The 6,995-nt window shown below is 42.5% G+C and overlaps 1 protein-coding gene across 1 annotated transcript in view; it reads right to left on the bottom strand.

The window, feature by feature from the left end:
- The window catches only part of LOC128380140 (transcription factor 7-like 1-A), a 31,383-nt gene extending 25,616 nt beyond the window's left edge, over nucleotides 1-5,767 (bottom strand). Inside the window, exon 1 of the mRNA XM_053339842.1 lies at nucleotides 5,659-5,767. The gene's annotated coding sequence lies outside the window, so the exon portion shown is untranslated. The remainder of the gene's footprint in view (nucleotides 1-5,658) is intronic.
- Between the last annotated feature and the right edge of the window lie 1,228 nt (nucleotides 5,768-6,995).

Raw genomic sequence — 6,995 nt, 5'->3', positions numbered from 1 at the left:
GATGATTGGAGCAACGGCACCAGAAGAGGCGGGACATGTGCAAACACCGGCCATCTTGGCATTACGTAGTTTCCCAGCATGCATTTCAATGGGAGATTTTTTCAGTGATGTGTCTCCTCTTATTATAATGTCTCTGGTTTTAAGCAACATAAACTGACTTCCTGTTAGTATTTAATGATATATCAGTCAGTAGATATCACAGGTAGATCAGTATCAGTGAATATATTGTCTGTATATTGATAATATATCAGTATTATATTTCTCCCAGTGTGTGAATGGATGAATGTGACGCTTTGAGTGGTTAAAAGACTATTAAACATTATATAAGAACTGTCTATTTATCATATTATGTTACTTATTACATATTTTAACCTTCCTGTCGTCCTCCCGGGTCAAATTGACCCCGTCTGTTTTGACTGTTCCTTCCTTCCTTCCTCTTTTCCTCCCTCCTTCCTTCCTACCTTCCTTCTTTCCTTTCCTTCTTCCCTTCCTCCTATCCTCCCTCCCTTCCTTCCTCCCTCCCTCCCTCCTTCCTTCTTAATCCTTTCCTTCCTTCCTTCCTACCCTCCTTCCTTCCTTCCTTCCTTTCTTCCTCCTATCCTCCCTCCCTTCCTTCCTCCCTCCCTCCTTCTCTCTTTCTTTCCTTTCCCTCCTCCCTCCCTCCTTCTCTCTCTCTTTCCTTGCCTTCCCTCCTTCCTTCCTTCCTACCCTCCTTCCTTCCTTCCTCCCTCCCTCCCTCCCTCCCTCCTTCTCTCTTTCTTTCCTTCCCTCCTTCCTTCCTACCTTCCTTCTTTCTTTCCTTTCCCTCCTCCCTCCCTCCTTCTCTCTTTCTTTCCTTCCCTCCTTCCTTCCTACCTTTCCCTCCTCCCTCCCTCCTTCTCTCTTTCTTTCCTTCCCTTCCCTCCTTCCTCCCTCCCTCCTTCCTTCTTAACTTTCCTTCCCTCCTTTCCTTCCTTCCTTCCTTCCTTCCTACCCTCCTTCCTTCCTTTCTTCCTCCCTTCCTTCCTTCCTTTCTTCCTCCCTTCCTTCCTTCCTTGCTTCCTCCCTTCCTTCCTCCCTCCCTCCTTCCTTCTTAACTTTCCTTCCCTCCTTTCCTTCCTTCCTTCCCTCCTTCCTTCCTTTCTTCCTCCCTTCCTTCCTTCCTTTCTTCCTCCCTTCCTATCCTTCCTACTTTATACCGTCATAACCCTAAAAAAAGGCATTTATTTATATTTTTTCTGCCAAAATAAAACATTTTTTGATTTTTTTATCTCCCTAATATCATTCTCATCTTCAGTCTCAGCTTCGGGTTTATTGGTTTATTATTTTCTAGATTTATTTGGTTTATAAAAAGTCAGAAAACAGTCAAAGTGTTTTTTTTTAAAGTCACCAACGTTGTTTATTTTGTTTGAGCAACCGTCTGAAACCAGGAAGACGCCGAGATGACTGACTTTCACTCAGCGCCTGAACGTCACGCTGGCTAGAAAATAAACAAACAGGTTCAGATATCAGGTTCAACCGCTGCTGCCTTCCTCCTTTATACTGTCAGCAGCCTTCATCATCATCATCATCATCATCATCATCATCATCATCATCACTACTGTCATAACCCTAACCCTCCTTTATACTGTCAGCAGCCTTCATCATCATCATCATCATCATCACTACTGTCATAACCCTAACCCTCCTTTATACTGTCATAACCCTAACCCTCCTTTATACTGTCAGCAGCTTTCATCATCATCATCATCTTCATCATCATCATCACTACTGTCATAACCCTAACCCTCCTCTACTGTCAGCAGCCTTCATCATCATCATCATCATCATCATCATCACTACTGTCATAACCCTAAACCTACTTTACACTGTCAGCAGCTTTCATCATCATCATCATCATCATCATCATCATCATCATCATCATCACTACTGTCATAACCCTAACCCTCCTTTATACTGTCAGCAGCCTTCATCATCATCATCATCATCATCATCACTACTGTCATAACCCTAACCCTCCTTTATACTGTCAGCAGCTTTCATCATCTTCATCATCATCATCATCATCATCATCATCATCATCATCATCATCATCATCACTAAAACCTGATCACTAAACATTTAACCCTCCTGTCGTCCTCACGGGTCAAATTGACCCCGTCTGTTTCTTCTTTCCTCCCTCCCTCCTTCCTTCCTCCCTCCTTCCTTCCTCCCTTCTTTCCTTCCTTCCTTCCTTCTCTCTTTCCTCCCTCCCTCCTTTCCTTCCTTCCTTTCCCTTCTTTCATCCTTCCTCGCTCCCTTCCTTTCCTTCCTTCTTCCTTTCCTTCCTCCCTCCCTCCCTCCTTCCTTCCTCCCTTCATTCCTGCTTCCCTTCCTTTCCCTTCTTCCATCGTTCCTTCCCTCGCTCCCTCCCTCCCTCACTTCCTTCCCTTCTTCCTCCCTTCCTTTCTTCCTTCCCTCCCTTACTTCCTTCTTTCCTCCCTCTTTTCCTTCCTTCCATCCTTCCTCCTTTCCTCCCTTACTTCCTTCCTTCCCTCCTTTCCTTCCTTCCCGTGCTGAGTTAACGATCTTCTTCCTTTAAGTAGACTCAGACTGAGACCGGTGAGATGATAAACGGGACAAACATGTTTTCTTTTTTCTTCTTTTTTTTTTTTTTACCAGAGTTCAGATTTAATCCGAGCGAGAGTTCACTGCAGGACTTTTACTATCAGTTCTCGTCCAATGAGAGCGGCTCTGTTAACACACCGGATGATTTACGACACACTGATACTAAACAGCCACATCGCAAATCACAGGACGACTTCCTCGAGCTGTTTACGCCGCGTTACCACGGCAACGCAGAGCGGCACTGGCCTTAAATCACTCACTGCTGTGAAGATAAGTGATGTTAGATGAGCTGAAACTTGGATTTAATACGACATGTGTCCATTTAGTAGTTGAGCAGAAATATTATAGCTGAGCTGGTTACCATGACGATAGTTCACACATCACTTCCTGGTTTTTAATAATTAGTCAGTAAACTCAGCATCGTCTGACGCAGGCTGGAAACTCTGCACTTTTATTTACAGTTAAAACATTTCACTGTGTTTCAGCTTCTGTCAAACTAACAGAGCTGCAGCGGCTTCCTGTCTGAGCTTTTCAAAATAAAGTTCATTGTCTGACGCAGGCTGGAAACTCTGCGCTTTTATTTACAGTTAAAACATTTCGCCATGTGTTTCAGCTTCTGTCAAACTAACCGAGCTGCAGCGGCTTCCTGTCTAAGCTTTCAAAATAAAACATTTCACTGTGTTTCAGCTTCTGTCAAACTAACAGAGCTGCAGCGGCTTCCTGTCTAAGCTTTCAAAATAAAACATTTCACTGTGTTTCAGCTTCTGTCAAACTAACAGAGCTGCAGCGGCTTCCTGTCTAAGCTTTCAAAATAAAACATTTCACTGTGTTTCAGCTTCTGTCAAACTAACGGAGCTGCAGCCGCTTCCTGTCTAAGCTTTTCAGAATAAAACATTTCACTGTGTTTCAGCTTCTGTCAAACTAATGGAGCTGCAGCCGCTTCCTGTCTGAGCTTTTCAAAATAAAACCTTTGTTATTGAGCACTATCTCATTATTATTATTATTACAGATGGAAATATGCACACACGGCTTTTTGCAGAATGTTTCTGAACAACGCTGGACAACATTAACCGGCTGTTACCATGGAGACGAGGAGACGGAGGCATTGACTTTGTCACTAATATTGTCCCAGCTGTTTCTTCCACTAGAAGCTGTAATTTCATGGCGTCACGTTTCTGCTGTTCAAACTCTCCATTAAATACTGCTGCTGTCTGCACCTGTTGTTATTTACACTGAAAACACACACTGGCAAACACACACTAACTAACACACACACTCTAACCCAACACACACTAACCCAACACACACTAACTAACACACACACACTAACCCAACACACACTAACCCAACACACACTAACTAACACACACACACTAACCCAACACACACTAACCCAACACACAACACACACTAACCCAACACACACTGGCAAACACACACTAACCCAACACACAACACACACTAGCCCAACACACACGGACCCAACACACACTAACCCAACACACAACACACACTAGCCCAACACACACGGACCCCAACACACACTGGCCCAACACACACTAACCAACACACACTAACCCAACACACACTAACCCAACACACACTAACCCAACACACAACACACACTAACCCAACACACACTGACCCAACACACACTCACCCAACACACACTAACCAACACACACTCACCCAACACACACTAACCAACACACACTCACCCAACACACACTCACCCAACACACACTAACACTAACCAACACACACTAACCCAACACACACTAACCCAACACACACTAACCAACACACACTAACACTAACCAACACACACTAACCCAACACACACTAACACTAACCAACACACACTGGCCCAACACACACTAACACTAACCAACACACACTGGCCCAACACACACTGACCCAACACACACTAGCCCAACACACACTGACCCAACACACACTGACCCAACACACACTAGCCCAACACACACTAACCAGACCCAACACACACTAACCAACACACACTAACACTAACCAACACACACTAACCAACACACACTAACCAGACCCAACACACACTAACCAACACACACTAATACTAACCAACACACACTAACCAACACACACTAACCAACACACACTAACCAGACCCAACACACACTAACCAACACACACTAACCCAACACACACTAACCAACACACACTAACCCAACACACACTAACCAACACACACTAACCAGACCCAACACACACTAACCAACACACACTAACACTAACCAACACACACTAACACTAACCAACACACACTAACACTAACCAACACACACTGACCCAACATACACTAACACTAACCCAACACACACACACTAACCAATACACACTGGCCCAACACACACTGGCTCTGTATTGAACCAGACTGGTTTATTTAGTCACATACGTTGGGATATCCCCTCTGACTCTGACTCTGACTCTTTAATAGACTGAACAGTTCACTCATTCATCTGACAGGAAGCCAGCAGACACACACGTGAGCTTCGTTTACCGCTCCTCATTCACTGCTTTACACAAACTCACACAAACAAACTCAACACAGAAACTTTCTTTTGTGTCCAAACATTCCTCCTTTCTACCTTTTCCCAAAAAAAAAAAATACCTTTAAAACCAGGAAGAGACTCTTATGCCACATATAAAAAAACACCTATGCTATATCACAATATTAGGATTTCCAAAATAAAAGCTGATATCGATATAATATCAATATATCCCTCAGACCTAAGATGAGTGCGATGCATCTGGGTCACAAATTAAAACACTGATGGATGAAATGAACTGTTAGAAGTGTGTGTGTGTGTGTGTGTGTGTGTGTGTGTGTGTGTGTGTGTGTGTGTGTTCAGTTCAGTTCAGAAACTTGACTTGCAAACAGGTGAAAAGGTCAAAAACATCACATGTAAAAACCAAGACAGACAAATCACAGACAACAATGAAGTCTGTCTGAGTGTGTGTGTGTGTGTGTGTGTGTGTGTGTGTGTGTGTGTGTGTGTGTGTGTGTGTGCGTGTGTGTGCGCGTGCTCGTACCGTGCGTGCTCCAGGTGTGAGCGCCCCGTTAGCGAGGTAAGGACTGCAGAGGTTCCCGAGGTCTGGGATCATGAAGAAAGGATATCCAACATACGGAGACGGCTGGAACAGACTTCCATCCTGCTGCCTCCTCAGGGCTGAAACAACCAGAGGCACCGCCACAATAAAGCTCAAACCATCTCACAACTAATACAATCAGGAGTTTAATTTTTTTTTTTATCATTTTCTGTTGTTTAGAAACAGTCTGCAAACAGCTGCACATGCATATTTCCATCCATAATAATAATAATAATAATGAGATAGCGCTCAATAACAAAGGTTTTATTTTGAAGGCTCAGACAGGAAGTGGCTGCAGCTCTGTTAGTTTGACAGAAGCTGAAACACACAGTGAAATGTTTTAACTGTAAATAAAAGTGCAGAGTTTCCAGCCTGCGTCAGACGATGCTGAGTTTACTGACTAATTATAAAAAAAAAAAACAGGAAGTGATGTCTGAACTATCGTCATGGTAACCAGCCCAAACATTTCCTGCTGTGCGTTGCGTTAAGCGGCAGATAAAAGACAAAATGAATTAAGCCGAATGAACGAGAAATGTCCAATAAATGCAGCATGTTGCTAAAGTTTAAAAGTAATGGTGATAATGACGGAGCAGCCTTACGTCAGACTTTAAAGGTTTATTACAACTCATTTTCTAACACGTGAAGGAAGGTTAAGAGTTTTATAATAAGTGGTAAATTAATCTAAATGTGATCGTGATTACGATTTAGGGGCCAAACGATCTCAAAACTAATAAAATCGAGGGGAAAAATGTTTTAATAATAATAATGAGATAGCGCTCAATAACAAAGATTTTATTTTGAAAAGCTCAGACAGGAAGTGGCTGCAGCTCTGTTAGTTTGACAGAAGCTGAAACACACAGTGAAATGTTTTAACTGTAAATAAAAGTGCAGAGTTTCCAAAATAAGAGCTGCGTAACGTTTTCTGTTGATCTGCAGGAACTTCTTTAATAATAATAATTATCATCATCATCATCATCATCATCATCATCATCATCATCATCATCATCATCATCATCATGGAGTTCCTGAGTTAATAAACGGAGGAGGAAGTTTAAAAGATGAGAGGATTTAATAAAAGGAAGAAGAGAAGATGAAGGATTCAGCGTTTTTGTGCACAAGAGGAACTAAAAACCTAAAAAAAGGATATTTAAACCTCTGCAGTAAAGATTTGAACCTTTACATCCGCTTATTTTTAATATTTCTGTCTATAAAACATCAAAGAATAGCTGTAACAAGAAGTAATAACTCTGGAAATGAAAGCTGCAACTATTCTGATCCTC

This window comes from Scomber japonicus, chromosome 19, assembly GCF_027409825.1.
Source record: "Scomber japonicus isolate fScoJap1 chromosome 19, fScoJap1.pri, whole genome shotgun sequence".
Classification (NCBI taxonomy): Eukaryota; Metazoa; Chordata; class Actinopteri; order Scombriformes; family Scombridae; genus Scomber; species Scomber japonicus.
This window is presented reverse-complemented; position numbering and strand designations above follow the sequence as displayed.